The sequence below is a fragment of the Prionailurus viverrinus genome, chromosome B1, assembly GCF_022837055.1.
Source record: "Prionailurus viverrinus isolate Anna chromosome B1, UM_Priviv_1.0, whole genome shotgun sequence".
Classification (NCBI taxonomy): Eukaryota; Metazoa; Chordata; class Mammalia; order Carnivora; family Felidae; genus Prionailurus; species Prionailurus viverrinus.
The window spans coordinates 89236611-89251828 of NC_062564.1; the positions used below are offsets into that span (position 1 = coordinate 89236611).

Below are 15218 nucleotides of genomic sequence, written 5' to 3' on the forward strand. Positions count from 1 at the left end.
ACTGATTCCTCTTTCGATGCCCTTCTTTTATGTACATCTGAGGTTCTGACCTATTTTATTTTCATTGTCTCTAAAAAACTTTTGGAATCAAAACTCCACTTTATTGGTTTAGGTTCTGAATTATTTTCCCACAATTAAGTTAATTAGGCACAGTGATTTGTATTTTTTAGAAAACAGTCCTCTTTAGGTTACAAATAGGAATGAATATCATTTGCAAATACAAAGATGATTCCAAATCTCAGCTAACCTCTCTTCAAAACTGCAACCTCTCATGTAGTCTTTGGGGAAAATAAAAACTAAAAACAATTGTTTAAACCTATCACTGTGCGGGATTCTGGTGTAATCCCTGAAAGAGCAGTAAAGCCATGACTATTGGAAAGCTCAGAATATTAGCAGGCCTCGACTTCAAAGTATTTAACAGAGGGCCACGCATTTTGTTTTCCTAAGAGGAGCTAGAAATGATAGATGTCATTTAGTAACGCATTGAAGTGGCATTGTCTGCTGTGAGTATGACACAGAAACTCCAGGGCACCTCTTCCTGATCTATTATTTTGTATAAGGCTTCTCCTACCATAGTATGGTCCTGCTCTCCAGCTGTACAGTCGCTGAGCCATACTGGCCTTCTTTCTTCTGTAATCTGTTGGCAGGGCAGTGACCAGCCTGCAGCCAGTGGCTCCACATAGTTATCCCCAGGACAGCCATCCACCCCAGTTGTTCAACTTCTCTAAAAGGGGCAATCCAAACTTGGGTTTTCCAACCACGTATTTTTATGCAAACCAGCCAGAATCCATGGCTTCCAAATTAGACAAAATCTGACCTGCGAAACCTTCCTGAAATTCCAAAGCATAAATAACATTTATTGTCAATCCTGCCTTTTCTAGAACTTCTGGCGTAGCATCTGTTGTCTAAATAAAAGTTGATCTTTTGGATCCTGAGACCACTTACACAGAATCCCTCAAAAATGCTCTCCGTTTGTAACCCATGGCCAGACCATCTTCCTCTGCCATAATCAACACTGCTGATTCACCATAGGCCAGGAAAAAAGAATCTGCAGCTGTTACTGTCCCACAGGGTTTGATGAATGCAGGTTTTTGGTTGGCAATCTGCTCTAGGGAGAAAAAAACTAATGCGATTATCTTTGGCAACTATATCTTTTCCGGGTACTCGGAAGGATACGACATGGGAAAGGAGTCCTTCATCCTGTGTCCTTATGGTCAGGCTGTGGGAACAAAGTACATACTCATCCTATTTCAGTCAGAAAGAGCAAAGACAGGGGTCCATGGCTCACTGGTGGAGAAAGCCACCAGAGGGAGCTCTTAGGCTTTGGTTAGCAAGTTTCTCCAGAGGGCAGGCCTTGTTAAGAACAGACTGCCTGAGTATTTAAAATAAGTCCTTCACCTCCCCACTTCTGCCAGAAAACCAAGGGGATTTTTCTCTGGTATTTACTGTGAGAACCTGGTAGAGTTCCTTGAAGTAAATCTTAACAGAGTTGTGGAGGCTTTTCTAATGACTGGCTGAAAGCTGCCCTGGAGCTTTTAACTCTCAGAATTGTCCACACTGAGACTCCATGAGTTCTTCAATTATGCTTCAGGCTTCCTACCCCTCCCTTCCCACTCAGGTTCTCATAGTGGTTTCATCTTGGCATCTCCGGTCAGGTTAACTGGGACTCCTTGTGTTCTGTCTGTCTCTCCAGTTTTGGGGGGAGCGGTCTATCCTGTGTCCTCCCATCTTTTAGGGATCTAAGAAACGTTGTTGATTTTTCAGTCTGTTTAACTTTTTACTTGTTAAGACAGCATGACAACTTTTAAGATCCCTATTTGCAGTACTAGAAACTGGACCTAAATATGTGATTTTAACATATAATCTCTTGGCTGTGATTTAATGCCTATACCACGTAACAAAATGTACATCCCTCCCTTGCTGGAGACATTGTGTCCCTGCACCAATATCTCCTAAGCCAGAAGTCTAAAGTCATTCTGGGCACTCAATCCTCCTATTTCCTGTCTCACAAGAGAACAGAAAGCACTAGAAGAAATGGGTTTTTAGGGATCTTCTTTTTTGCATCCAGTTGTGAAACAATGACCTAAACTGTTTTCTCCATTTTTATTTTTAGTTTATTTATTTTTGGGAGGGGATGGGTGCAGAGAGAGTGAGAGAGAGGATCCCAAATAGGCTCCAACTTGTCAGTACGGAGACCTACGTGGGGCTTGATCTCATTAACCGTGAAATCATGACCTGATCAGAAATCAAGAGTTGACTGAACCACACAGGCACCTCTATTGACTACCCAGAAACTGAGTGTATAAATATCTCTTGTTCCCAGAAGCTCACTGGCAAATAGCTTAATATTGTATGTGTGTGTGTGTATGTGTGCCTGTGTGGGGTGTGGAGTGGAGAGGGTCACAGAGCAGGAAGGTTAAGTTATTCTTGTATTAATAATCCTTAATTTTTTTTTCTTAATGTTTATTTTTGAGAGAGAGAAAGACAGAGTGCAAACTGGGGAGAGGCAGAGAGAGAGAGAGAGAGAGAGGGAGACATAGAATCCGAAACAGGCTCCAGGCTCTGAGCTGTCAATATAGAGCTCGATGCGGGGCTTGAATTCATGGACTGTGAGATCATGACCTGAGCCAAAGTCAGATGCTTAACCAACTGAGCCACCCAGGTGCCCCTTGTGTTATCAATCCTTATCCTTGGTTTCCAGCTCTCAACCCTTTGCTACTCCTAAAATTACAGATCAGATTAATAACTACTTTTATGACTTCCTTATCTCTCCTATCTGCTTAGAAATAGACTTTTAAAATGCTGAAAGGTTGAACTGCTTCATATCGGGGGCTAGACAAAGGAGAAAAGAGAAATTCTGAGCCTTTTTGTGAAGTCAGACCTAATGTTTCTGTGATTTTACAAAGGTTAAAACCTACAGTCTCTAAATAACGATGCCGCAGAACATTGTCACCAGACCTCTATCCTGGTCCACTATTCAGTTGTCCCCAAATGTACTAAAACTGGTTAGTATCAGGTACCAGTTACTGAAGAATTTTTTTTTCGTTAAAGAATGGGCAAATAATTTAGTCTGTCTACTTACAAAAATGTCAGAATGGTGGTGAATAGATATAATGTCACTATCTATTATTTAGAACAATCATTCATTTAATTTTGGTGCTGTAGAATATGTTTTTTGTTTGTTTTGTGAAGATTTCATTTTTAACCCAATTTTATTTGCATATTTTGTCTCTTCTTCTCCTAGAGAAATAAAACGTTAGTGTTTCTGCATTATTGATTTGTAAAAAAATAGTGCTAGCCAGTAGTTCTGCACACTCACCAATGTCCTATGCCCATAATTTTCCTGGACTTCAGGGACCATTTTATGCATTTACCATGCTGTGCTGTTATTCAGCAAAATGCTGTGAAAACATTTGCATAGCATACAGAGACCTAAAGAACCCTGTGTGGTGTTTTTCACTCTGATTGATTTTGGGTGTATAACTGCTCTCCGATGGATAAAAAGCAAGAAAGTAATTTTGTTTAACCAAAGAGCTCTCAATGAAAGTGATCACCTTATTTCCTTATAGGAAAAGAAAGGAGGTCCAGGGGATTTTTTCAGTGATATCTATTCACTTATTCCCCTACCAAATAAGCTTGTAAAACTCAAGGAATTGATTCTTCCTACTCCCAGTACACACATTTTATTTAAACACACATCAATAGGCCACTCACTCAGAAAAAAAACAAAAACAAAACAGTATGAATGTAAATATACAAATATGTATATATGTGATCTTTGTCTATATGCATATGCTCATATTTTACAAAACAGAAATCATGCTGCATATTTAAGTTTAAACATTATAATTTCACTGATCTACATATTATGAACATTTTCATATTTTTCATTAAAATGCCTGCTACAATACAGTTTTACCCTGGAGTTATATTAAAATTTAGTAAGCTAATCTATTGCTGAACATATATGTTATTTCTAAATTCTCATAATCACAGCAATGTTTCAGTGAATGTTCTTTCATATAAGTGTATTACCCTTCTTAAGAATAAAGTTATAGAATAGAGATTTCTGCGAATGAGTCATTTTATATTTTTCGTCACAGTCACCAGTCTTGGTATTAATATTATATTTGATAAATAATTATCTTTTCAGGGAAGAAATATAATATCAATGTTTTCATTTGAATTATTTTTACCAGATGCAAAGTTCAGTATGGTTAAGTGTTATATATGTTTATTCATTTAAATTTTGTATACTCATTATCTTTCTCCAGTTTCAACTGGAACATACATTGTTTTATAGAACTTTAAAATGCTTTTCATAATCTGCCAGCTATGGAGCAAATAGTCTGCTTCATATTACTTTTGCTTTTTACATTTCTGTTAAATTTTACTTCACACTGAAAACTTCACATGTTGATTTCTATCAACTATTTTTTGATAGTAGATTTTTATTTATATCCAATTTTGAAAGCCCCTTTCTGTCCCAAGACCAGATACATGCATATTATAACTTATATTTTCTGTTGTTTAATGTAACATTTCTTTTATTTTTAATTTTTGCTCCTTTAAAATGTTTGAAATGTACACTGGTATATGATGTAAGGTGGAACTTTTTTTGAAAGCTTTTTTTTTCTACGTTTTTCTGTATAATAATTTAAAGGCCCCTTGATTAATTTCTATTTGTGAATATATGTTTACTTTTTCTATCAAATTAATGTTTTCAAGTTGTACAATTTCATTGGATTTTTAATGGACTATCATTAAATATTTACATTAACTTAACAATTATCTTTAAGCGTCTGTTTTTTTATTGTCAAACTTTTTATATCTCAATAAAATTTATATGAGTATAAGAATTTTCCAGCTATTTTGTTTTTCAAAGTTATCTGTATTTTTACATCCAGAATAGAATCTGTAATTTCCATTTATTTTAATACACTATATTATTCTCCACTTATTTTGATACAGAATCTTATTTTTCATTTGTAATTGTTGCCATTGAATATATACATTTTTAAATTATTATCCATCTATATTCTCCTGCAATAAACTAGACTTGATTACATTTAAATATATATATGATATGGACTTTTTTTTTGAGAGTTCCACATCAATATTGATAAATTTGCTTAGGTTGTAGATTTCATATTATGATAATATTTTACAGGTTTGGTAGCAATTGTGACCATACTAAAAGAAGCTTTCTATTTTTTCTAAGTTGTGCTTATGAAAATGTTCCTAATTCCAATTCTAAAATGTAGTCAAATGTTTCTTCAAATGTTGGCATAGTATGTTTTAAAAATTGGCTGATAATCATCACCTTTAATTAGTGATATTTCTGAAAACTTCCTCTCACTTTATTTTTTCTTCTATTTATTTTTGGGTTTCTCCTTGAGACATTATAAATTGTTGACTTACATTTTATATAAAACAATATACACTTTTCAGCATTTTTTAGTATAGAATTACACAGAAAACTTGTAATTGAAAATACTGATGGTCCTGCACAGTGCCTGTCAGGCCTCTTTGGGGTCCAGAAGCAATATATCCACACCTAGTAATGCTGCTTCAGCCCATATAGCAGGTGAGGAGGAAGACAGCCGGCTCAGACTAGAGCCTGGAGCAGGAAAGTGTTGTTTTGTTTATAACGCTACCTAGAGATTTGTATATTTTAGGGGCCACTTCCAACAAGCAGAACTTGTTTTTTTTAAAATGAGTTCCATAGCTCATCTCTTCTCTCTTTTTTTTTTTAAATTAGTTTTATTCTCATTTTTATTGCTTACCTTTGTTCTGTCATTAGAGTATTAATTCGTTTTCTCTATTAGTGAATCTAATACTCAGTTTTTTAAATGTTTTGTACAGTAGTAGAATATTGATTTTAATGTTTATCTGCTTACATGGGATGTTATATGCAATATGTTTTGAAATATAGTGTTCATATTAATATTTTCAAAATAGCCCTTTTCTTTGACCTGAATGTTGCAAGAAGATGTTTTTGTGCTTTTGTTAATTTAAATGCTCAAAAAAATTCTTTCTAAATTGATCTATAAATTCTTAATTGATCATAAATTTATTTTTTATTTTTAAGTGTTTATTTTTGAAAGAGAGAGAGACAGAGCATAAGTAGGGGAGGGACTGAGATAGAGGGAGACACAGAATCTGAAACAGGGCCCAGGCTCTGAGCTGTCAGATGTGGGGCTCGAGCTGGTGAACCACGAGATCATGACCTTGGTGGAAGTCGGACACTTAATTGAGCCACCCAGATGCCCCAAATGTGATAATAATTTTAATTAGGAACTGTTTTTATTTTAATATAAATAAGCCGCCTTTATAATGCTTAGTCTTCCAAGGGCAAGTTCTTCAAAGATGCTGTGTTCAGATTCTCTAAATAGCAGACAGAAACCCAGGTTTGGATCTGGAAGATTTAATGGAGGGAAAGATCTTTATTTATTTATTTTTTAAGATTTTATTTTTAAGTAATCTGTGCACCCAACTAGGGGCTCAAACTTACAGGCCCAAGATCAAGAGTTGTATGCTGTACCAACTGAGCCAGCCAGGCACTGAGGAGAGAAATGCCTTAATTTTTTTTTAATGTTTATTTTTATTTTTGACAGAGAGAGAGAGAGAGAGGGAGAGACAGAGCATGAGCGGGGGAAGGGCAGAGAGAGAGGGAGACACAGAATCAGAAGCAGGCTCCAGGCTCTGAGATGTCAGCACGGAGCCCAACACTGGGCTTGAACCCACAGACCATGAGATCATAACCTGAACTGAAGTCAGACGCTCAACCGACTGAGCCACCCAGGTGCCCCAGAAATGCCTTTAAATATTAGAGAGGAAAAAGCTAGTGATGCTGGAGAGAGCCATTAGTCTGTGAAGCAGGTCTGACATAGTAAAGGAAAGTGAGGTAAGAAATAGCAAAAAAGAAGAAACTCAGTTTGTAACATAGTTGTATGAACACTTGGGGCAAAAAAGGAGTCCTCAAGCCACAGTCACCCACTGGAAGAATTCTACATCTTGCAGGAAGGGCCTGAATTTGTCCCATTACCATGCTCAGTCATCATTCCCTGGAAGTAGGCTAAGGGAAGTGTGGCCTCAGTGAGCATATGATTACAACTCTCAAAAGGTGGCTGCTGGGAGCTTTTCATGGCCATCATATTCCATCATGCCTTTTGTTGCACAGATCTACTTTTTTTATGTAGATTTATGCAGCAGTCCCTTGGTTTCCATGACCTCTCTTTCTGAAAGACACTTAGAAGAGGGAGGCTAACCAAACAGACTATAGCTTTTTTTGCTACATTTAATTTCTGGGTTGCAACTGGAATTTATTCTTTACCTCCTACACTACTCACCCGAAATTCTTCTCATCCTCTGTCATGAACTTGTATTTTGGTAACTTGCTTGGTGTTGTGACCTAAAAATTCATTTCTGATGTGTCTGAGCCCTTGGTAATCAAGGCTTTTTTTTTTTTTTTTTCAAACGAAGTTTGTTGTCTCTGTCCATTTACAGTTACAGTGGGCAATGAGTACACGAAATACTAGAATGGATCACCTGGGTGTCATGTACATTCCTTTCTGCTGTCATTGTGTTAAGGCTGCCATGATGGTGATTTCTCCTCTCATCTATTGGCCCATGGCACAAGAGGTCCAAAGAGATCTTTGCAATATTCCACTGTAAGAGTGTACCTCTTTTAGAGGCCAAGACTTCCAATCTTTCAAGGCCCACAGTTGTGGGAACAGGAAGCACAAAATCCCTCAATAAATAATTAGGAATGAATGTAAGTAGGGCCTTCTCTGCTTCTACCACTTGTTTTCTCAAACCATGCATCATTTTTTTCATCATTTTTTTTTGAAGATAAAGCACCATATAAATGTCTTTAACGTTATATTGTATTCTAAAGGATGGCAACCTATTCTTGAGAATTCTTCTTTTAAGATGAACTTCACTTGTGCCTTTAGAAGGCTCTTCTTGGGGTGCCTGGGTGCCTCAGTGGGTTAAGCATCTGACTCTTGATTTCGGCTCAGGTCATGATCCCTGGGTTGTGCAATCAAGACCCACCGTCAGGCCCTGCATGCTCAGGAGCCTGCTTGGGATTCTCTCTCTCTCTCTCTCTCTCTCTCTCTCTGCCCTTCCCCCACTCATGCATGCATGCTCTCTAACTCTCAAAATATTGAAAAAAAAAGCTCTTCCTATATTAAGCTGACTGCTTCTGGATGGCACAATATATACTACATAAATTTCACATATGAATGTCTCTGGAACTCTGTGTCTCTATCAGTTCCTCAGTCTTTTGATCTGCTTTGTGTGGTTTCACTACTGGAGTTAAGAGGCCTCATACATAGCTTATAACTGTTAATGTACCTTAATAGGCATCAATACAATGTTAAGAGTAACCAGTGAATTACATTGTCCTTGTAGTCACAGTACCCGCTGTGTCTTTCAAAAATGCCTGAAATATCACACCTGGTATTTACCTATTTTAAGATGTTTTCTCAGGTCACCCTGGGACATGCTAGTTAATTTTTTTTCAATTTAGCAACCACCTTTTACTAGGGACACTCAGTGGCTTTATACTTTGAGAATGGCGTCTTCTTGTCTGCCCGGTTACATTAAGTGAGCCAGTCCAAAATCCCTATCCTGTTGTCTGTTTCCTTAGATAATGCTTGGATTTTCTGAGAAGCAGGAAATTGAAATTATATCTGCAAGGTATGTATGTATGTATGTGTGTATATATATATATATATATATATATATATATATGGAAACAACTGTGAAGGGCAATTATCAGGAAACTAAGGGAGATAGAGATAGCTTTCATGTACCATTTAGTTTTCCTATCAGTGAAGGAGAGAGGGAGGGAAGGGTACTGCCTAGGAAGAGAGGCCGACAGCAACACAGTTCCAAAGAAGTTTCCCTCCCCAGGCTGAAGGGGACTCCTTGAATCAAAATCTGCAGTTGGAGGAGTCTCATGTCACACAGGAATAAAACTGCCTGCATTAGGGCCACAGGTGTGCTTATTCACTGGGGGGAGAAGCCTTTGGAAGGGTGACCATGGTGTAATGTAGCGACAGAAAGGCAGTAGTTGAGAAGGTCAATCAATTCTGCTCTCTGTGCCAGTAGATATGAAAGGCATATTTTCATGGCTTCCATAGATACTGCCTAACATTCAATGAAAATTTATTTAAATTAAAGTGTCCCCCATTCTTTCAGAGCCTAATTCTCTCCAGATAAAGATACTTTGGGGATGCCCTGTTAGCTTTTCTCTACATATTTTCTGCTTTCTTTTTGTTTGTTTCAAGTTTTTATTTAAATTTGAGTTAGTTAACATATAGTGTAATATTGGTTTTTGGAGCATTTTCTCCTTTTCTGCTTTCTGTTGAAACAAGTTTGAGATTCTTCTTTATGATTTTTTAAAATCTTGACTTAACAGGGCAAACTCCCTAGGAGCCTGGGGTAGGAAGTTCTGGCCTCTTCTGTTTTTACATTTATATGAATAGAGTTCTTTTCTTTTTTCTTTTCTTTTCCTTTCTTTTCTTTTTCTTTTCTTTATCACTTAGTTATGGCTTTGAAAAGAAAGTTAAAGGGCATGCTCATATTTTTATCTTCCTCAGAAGTTTCCCTCTTTCCTGTTGAATCAACCAGCTTATTCAATTTATGTGTCTAACTGGATGATGGATCTTGTTCTTGTCCACATCCTTCTAATGGGAAATGAATGAGGTCTTTGAACTGAGAAATTGATTTATTTTGGGTAAAGTATCTGCTTTGTGATAGGCAAAATGGTTGAATAGATAAATGAACAAATGCAGTCTGAATGAATATTGTTTTGCAAAAAGATAGCGTAAGAGTGTGGATTCGACTAAATCCAGTAAAGACATCCTTCCATGTTTTTCACAATTAAGTGTTTCTGAAAGATTACTTGTGCATATATGGATTAATTAATTAAATTTGGAGTTATCTTTTTTAGAAAGTTATAATCAAATTAAATTCTTGGAATATTAATTCATCTTTTAAAAAGCATATTGTATATCCCTGCATTAAAAAGATCCCATTAAAGGACACAGAGAAGTCATTTTATCCTGAAGCCCTTGGAACTGAAATAGTAACAAAAAGTATGAATTTTTTTAAAAAGTTCATGCATATTTTTGTAATGATATTTAGGTTAAAGCATGCTAACATATAGTCACTGGCAAATATTTTTATTTTTATTTTTTATTTTTTATTTATTTTTTAACGTTTATTTGTTTTTGAGACAGAGAGAGACAGAGCATGAAGGGGGGAGGGGCAGAGAGAGAGGGAGACACAGAATCTGAAACAGGCTCCAGGCTCTGAGCTGTCAGCACAGAGCCCAACGCGGGGCTCGAACCCACGGACCATGAGATCATGACCTGAGCCGAAGTCGACGCTTAACCGACCAAGCCACCCAGGCGCCCCACTGGCAAATATTTTTAAGTAAAACCAAGGAATTTTTATTAAAAATGGATCTATAGATTGGTGTTTTCCCCATATTTATAATCCAATGTGGTGTCAATGATTGTTATTTTCTTTAATTAAGTGAAGTGAGAAATTAGAGAAGAAGTAAGACAAAACCAAAAATTAAAAAAAAATAATCAAATCATCATAAAATTTGAATACATACTTTAAAAAATATTTATCATTTCCTCCAGTATTTTAGAGTTGTTTTAACCATAGCTAATTTAACAGCAGTTTTATTTTTTATTTTATTTTTTTTAAATTTTTTTCACATTTATTCATTTTTGAGAGACAGAGAGAGACAGAGCATGAGCAGGGAAGGGGCAGAGAGAGAGGGAGACACAGAATTTGAAGCAGGCTCAGGGCTCTGAGCTGTCGGCACAGAGTCCGATGCGGGGCCCAAACTAACGAACTGCAAGATCATGACCTGAGCCCAAGTCGGACGCTCAACCGACTGAGCCCCCCAGGCGCCACTAGCAGTTTTAGATTAATTTCCTTTCACTGAGTCTTTTCAAACCACTAGACATTGTTTTCATGTAAATAAACACCCACGCACATACACATGCACACACACGCACAAACACACAGTTTCTTTGGCCCATAGATATCAGCAAATGATGTAACACTTAATTAAATCACCTAATACCTTTCACAGTTTAAACTGGAATGAGTCAGTTGAGAATAACCTCAATGGACTCTTGGTAGGCACTCAACTGATGGTTACTACAAGTGCCAAGGTTTCTTTGTAAGTAATCCAATAGTCATTTATGTTCAAAAGACAAGCTTATTAGGAAATATATTACAGAGAAGATAAAACAAATAGGTTGGAATCGAGCAAGTAGCTTAATTAGTAGGTAATTAGGAGAACTTGCACTATGCATGCAATTTCTACATTTCCGGGATTTTATTTTTGTGGTTTATTTATAAACATTATGACAATGTGCTACATCAACATACTCCGCAAAGAAAATGTGTAATATTATCTAGAAACACTTAAATAAATAAGTTATTTAATTTCCATATGCTTGGTAGTGAAATTATGTAACCATTAAATACAGTTTACTAGGAACTTTCAGCTATAACTATACTAAACGGTTATATAATTATTCTTAATGACAAAAGAGATGAATAAACATAGATGAAAGTAAGTGATATTCTTAGAAATTATTCACATATGTTTAGTAGCTGATTTCAAAATTTAAGGTATATCATAATTAATTTTAATAATTATGTGCTTAGAAGGTAAATTAAAAAGTCAACAATAGGGGCTGCCTGAGTGGCTCAGTCAGTTAAGGGTCTGACTCTTGATTTCAGCTCAGGTCATGATCCCACAGTTCATGAGTCCTGGGTTGGGCTCTGTGCTGACAGCACAGAGCCTGCTTGAGATTTTCCCTCTCTCTCTCTCTCTCTCTCTCTGTCTCTAAATAAATAAATGAATAAATACATAAATAAACATTAGAAAATAAAATAAAATATAACTTTGTCTTTAAAACGTCAACATAAGGGGCACCTGGATGGCTCAGTCAGTTAAGCATCCGACTTCAGCTCAGGTCATGATCTCACCGTCCGTGGGTTTGGGCCCGCCTAGGGCTCTGTGCTGACAGCTCGGAGCCTGGAGCCTGTTTTGGATTCTGTGTCTCCCTTTCTCTCTGCCCCTCCCCTGCATACGCTCTGTCTCTCTGTCTCTGAAAAATGGATAAACCTTAAAAAAAATTTTTAAATGGGGGCGCCTGGGTGGTTCAGTCGGTTAAGCGTCCGACTTCCGCTCTGGTCAAGATCTCTGCTGGGGTCATGATCTTGCGGTCTGTGAGTTCGAGCTCCCGTGGGGCTCTGTGCTGACAGCTCAGAGCCTGGAGCCTGCTTCGGATTCTGTGTCTCGCTGTCTCTCTGTCCCTCCCCTGCTCATGCTCTGTCTGACCTCTGTCTCAAAAATAAATAAAACATTAAAAAATTAAAAAAAAATTAAAAACGTCAACATAAAACATTACAGTTAGAGAAAACAGTTGGCCCTTGAACAGCATGGGTTTGAATTTGCACTGTCCACCTATAAATGGATATTTTTCAATCAATACAATATAGTACTGTAAATGTATTTTCTCTTTGTTATGATTTTCTTAATAATGTTTCCTTTTCTCTAGCTTACTTTATTGTAAGAATACTGTATATAATACATGTAATAAACAAAATATGTGTTAACTGTACTGTTCAAGGATCAACTATACTTGAATTTTGCATATGCTAGTGAAAATTTGGCTTTAAACTGATTAAGAATACTGTACCATTTTTCACTTATGTCTTCCTATGTTTAGTCTCAGCCTCTTCTGTGGTCAAATAGGTCTATTGTCAAAGCTCCAGTTCAGATATCTCAATATTATCAGCTTCTTAATAATCTGAGTAACTAGCAAATAGAATATCTTACTGAATGGAAATAATTTGGGCTACTTTCTGAATAATCTGATCTCTGTAATCAAATTCTAGATATCAAGGTATTTTTTTCCCCATGGGGATTTTCCCCTGTGGACTTCTTGCAGTGACTTTAATAAAGGAGTTTATTTTTTTTTAAACATGGAAAAGCAAGTTTCCTTTTCTCTTTTATGAAATAAATGTTCATTAATTCCTAAAGAACCATTTCATTGACATTTGAACCTTAAATTGTTTCTAAGTGTCATTTGTATTCATTAAATGTATCCATGTAAGTACTTCAGTTTCCACAAGTCCCCATGATTATAATTCTGCTTAGTACTCTCATGTGAAACAACATACATATATCAATAATTAAAACTTTAAGTTCAAGCTTTTTATGGGTTTATATATTCATGAAAATAATTTTTCAAATTCACCAATGCCTCAGTGTTTATGAACAATATGACCCAAAAATGAACAGGAAAATTGTAAATTCACTTCATGATCCAATTTCATCACAACTTTGTTGCCTTTGTAACCACTCTTTTAGCCCTAAAATGAGGATGCTCAACATACTGGGCATAAGCAAATCTATTAAAATTATTCCATGTGATGTCACGGTGCCCTTTTCTGGACCTGGGCTACCGATTCTGCCAAGAGTTTTAGAAAGCTGCTTCAACTTTATTACTATGCCATTGTAGATGCTTAACCTGTGCGCCTCACTTTCTTCTTGTACCAACTTCCTTGTGGACTAAGAAGCCATTAACAGTGGAGGTAGAAAGCTGTGTTCATCTTATGAAATTATTTCTGAACTAGCTTCACAAAAACTCTAAAAGCACTCTTCCTTTTTTAAGGAATATTAGTTTCTTTCTTTCCTTCTTCCCTTTCTTCTTTCTTTCTTTCTTTCTTTCTTTCCCTCCTGTCTCTTTTTTCCTTTGCTTTTCTTTCATTTATTTTTTTTTGTTTTCTTCTTTCCTTCCTTTCTTTTCCTTCCTTTTCTTCCTTTCTTCCTTTCCTTTCCTTTCCTTTCCTTTCCTTTCCTTTCCTTTCCTTCCTTCCTCTTTCTTTTCTCTTTTCTTTTCTTTTCTTTTCTTTTCTTTTCTTTTCTTTTCTTTCTTTCTCCTGATAACATCTTACTGAAAACCTCTTTTCTGACAGGTACAAAAATGTAATACCAGCAACTCATATATAGGAGGCAGTAAAATTTGACATTTAAAAACTATGGTTCTGGGGGCGCCTGGGTGGCGCAGTCGGTTAAGCGTCCGACTTCAGCCAGGTCACGATCTCGCGGTCCGGGAGTTCGAGCCCCACGTCAGGCTCTGGGCTGATGGCTCAGAGCCTGGAGCCAGTTTCCAATTCTGTGTCTCCCTCTCTCTCTGCCCCTCCCCCCTTCATGCTCTGCCTCTCTCTGTCCCAAAAATAAATAAACGTTGAAAAAAAAAAATTAAAAAAAAAAAAAAACTATGGTTCTGAATATGGTATTTTATGACTTTGAAGTACTACATGTTACCAAATTCAGGATGCTTTTACATGGAAAGTCAAGAAAACCCATAGAAAAAGTATTCATAATTGTCCCCTCTATAAAAGACATTCATAATCTACTTTTTTAGCAGAATATTTTCTGGACAAAAAAATTATATTTTTTACAATGCAACAGGTTAGTCATTCACTCAGATATGAAAAGCAGATTATGCAGGCTTTCCCAAGTTGAAGTACAAACACTCTGTTAAGAAAATAAATGGTCACATAGTACACTAAATATGGGATAAAACTCTTCACATATAGCTGACCCAAAGGGTAAATGACCAACCAATGCCCAAAATACATGTTTTTCCACATATATATATATATATATACATATACATATATATGTATACATATACATATATATATATACATATACATATATATATATAATTTTTTTTTAATTTTTTTTTTTTTTGAGAGAGAGAGAGTGTGAGCGGAACATGGGCAGAGAAAGAGGGAGAGAGCGAATCCTAAGTAGGATCTGTGCAGTCAGTGAGGAACCCGACTCAGGGCTCATTCCTACAAACCATGAGACATGACCTGGGCCAAAACCAAGTTTTAGACACTAAACGGACTGAGCCATCCAGGCACCCCCCAAATATGTGTTTTCATATTGTTCTCCCTGAGTACACCCTAATAGTCAACCATCGTGAACTTACTGTCTATAACATGCTTTAGAGACTACCATTTTACCTTTTCCTGTTCATTACTCCTTCCAATCTGAGTAAACTGTAGGGGACAAAGAGACTAAAGGTTTACCTGGAACTGTTGTCCACCCTCCTTCACTGTAGAACCTAAACTTGGAACCATCCTTTATT

General features: G+C 36.5%; 1 pseudogene; it reads right to left on the reverse strand.

Annotated features, from left to right (window-relative positions):
* Positions 1–472: 472 nt before the first annotated feature.
* Positions 473–15218, reverse strand: part of LOC125164808 (trifunctional enzyme subunit beta, mitochondrial-like) — a 28142-nt pseudogene continuing 13396 nt past the window's right edge.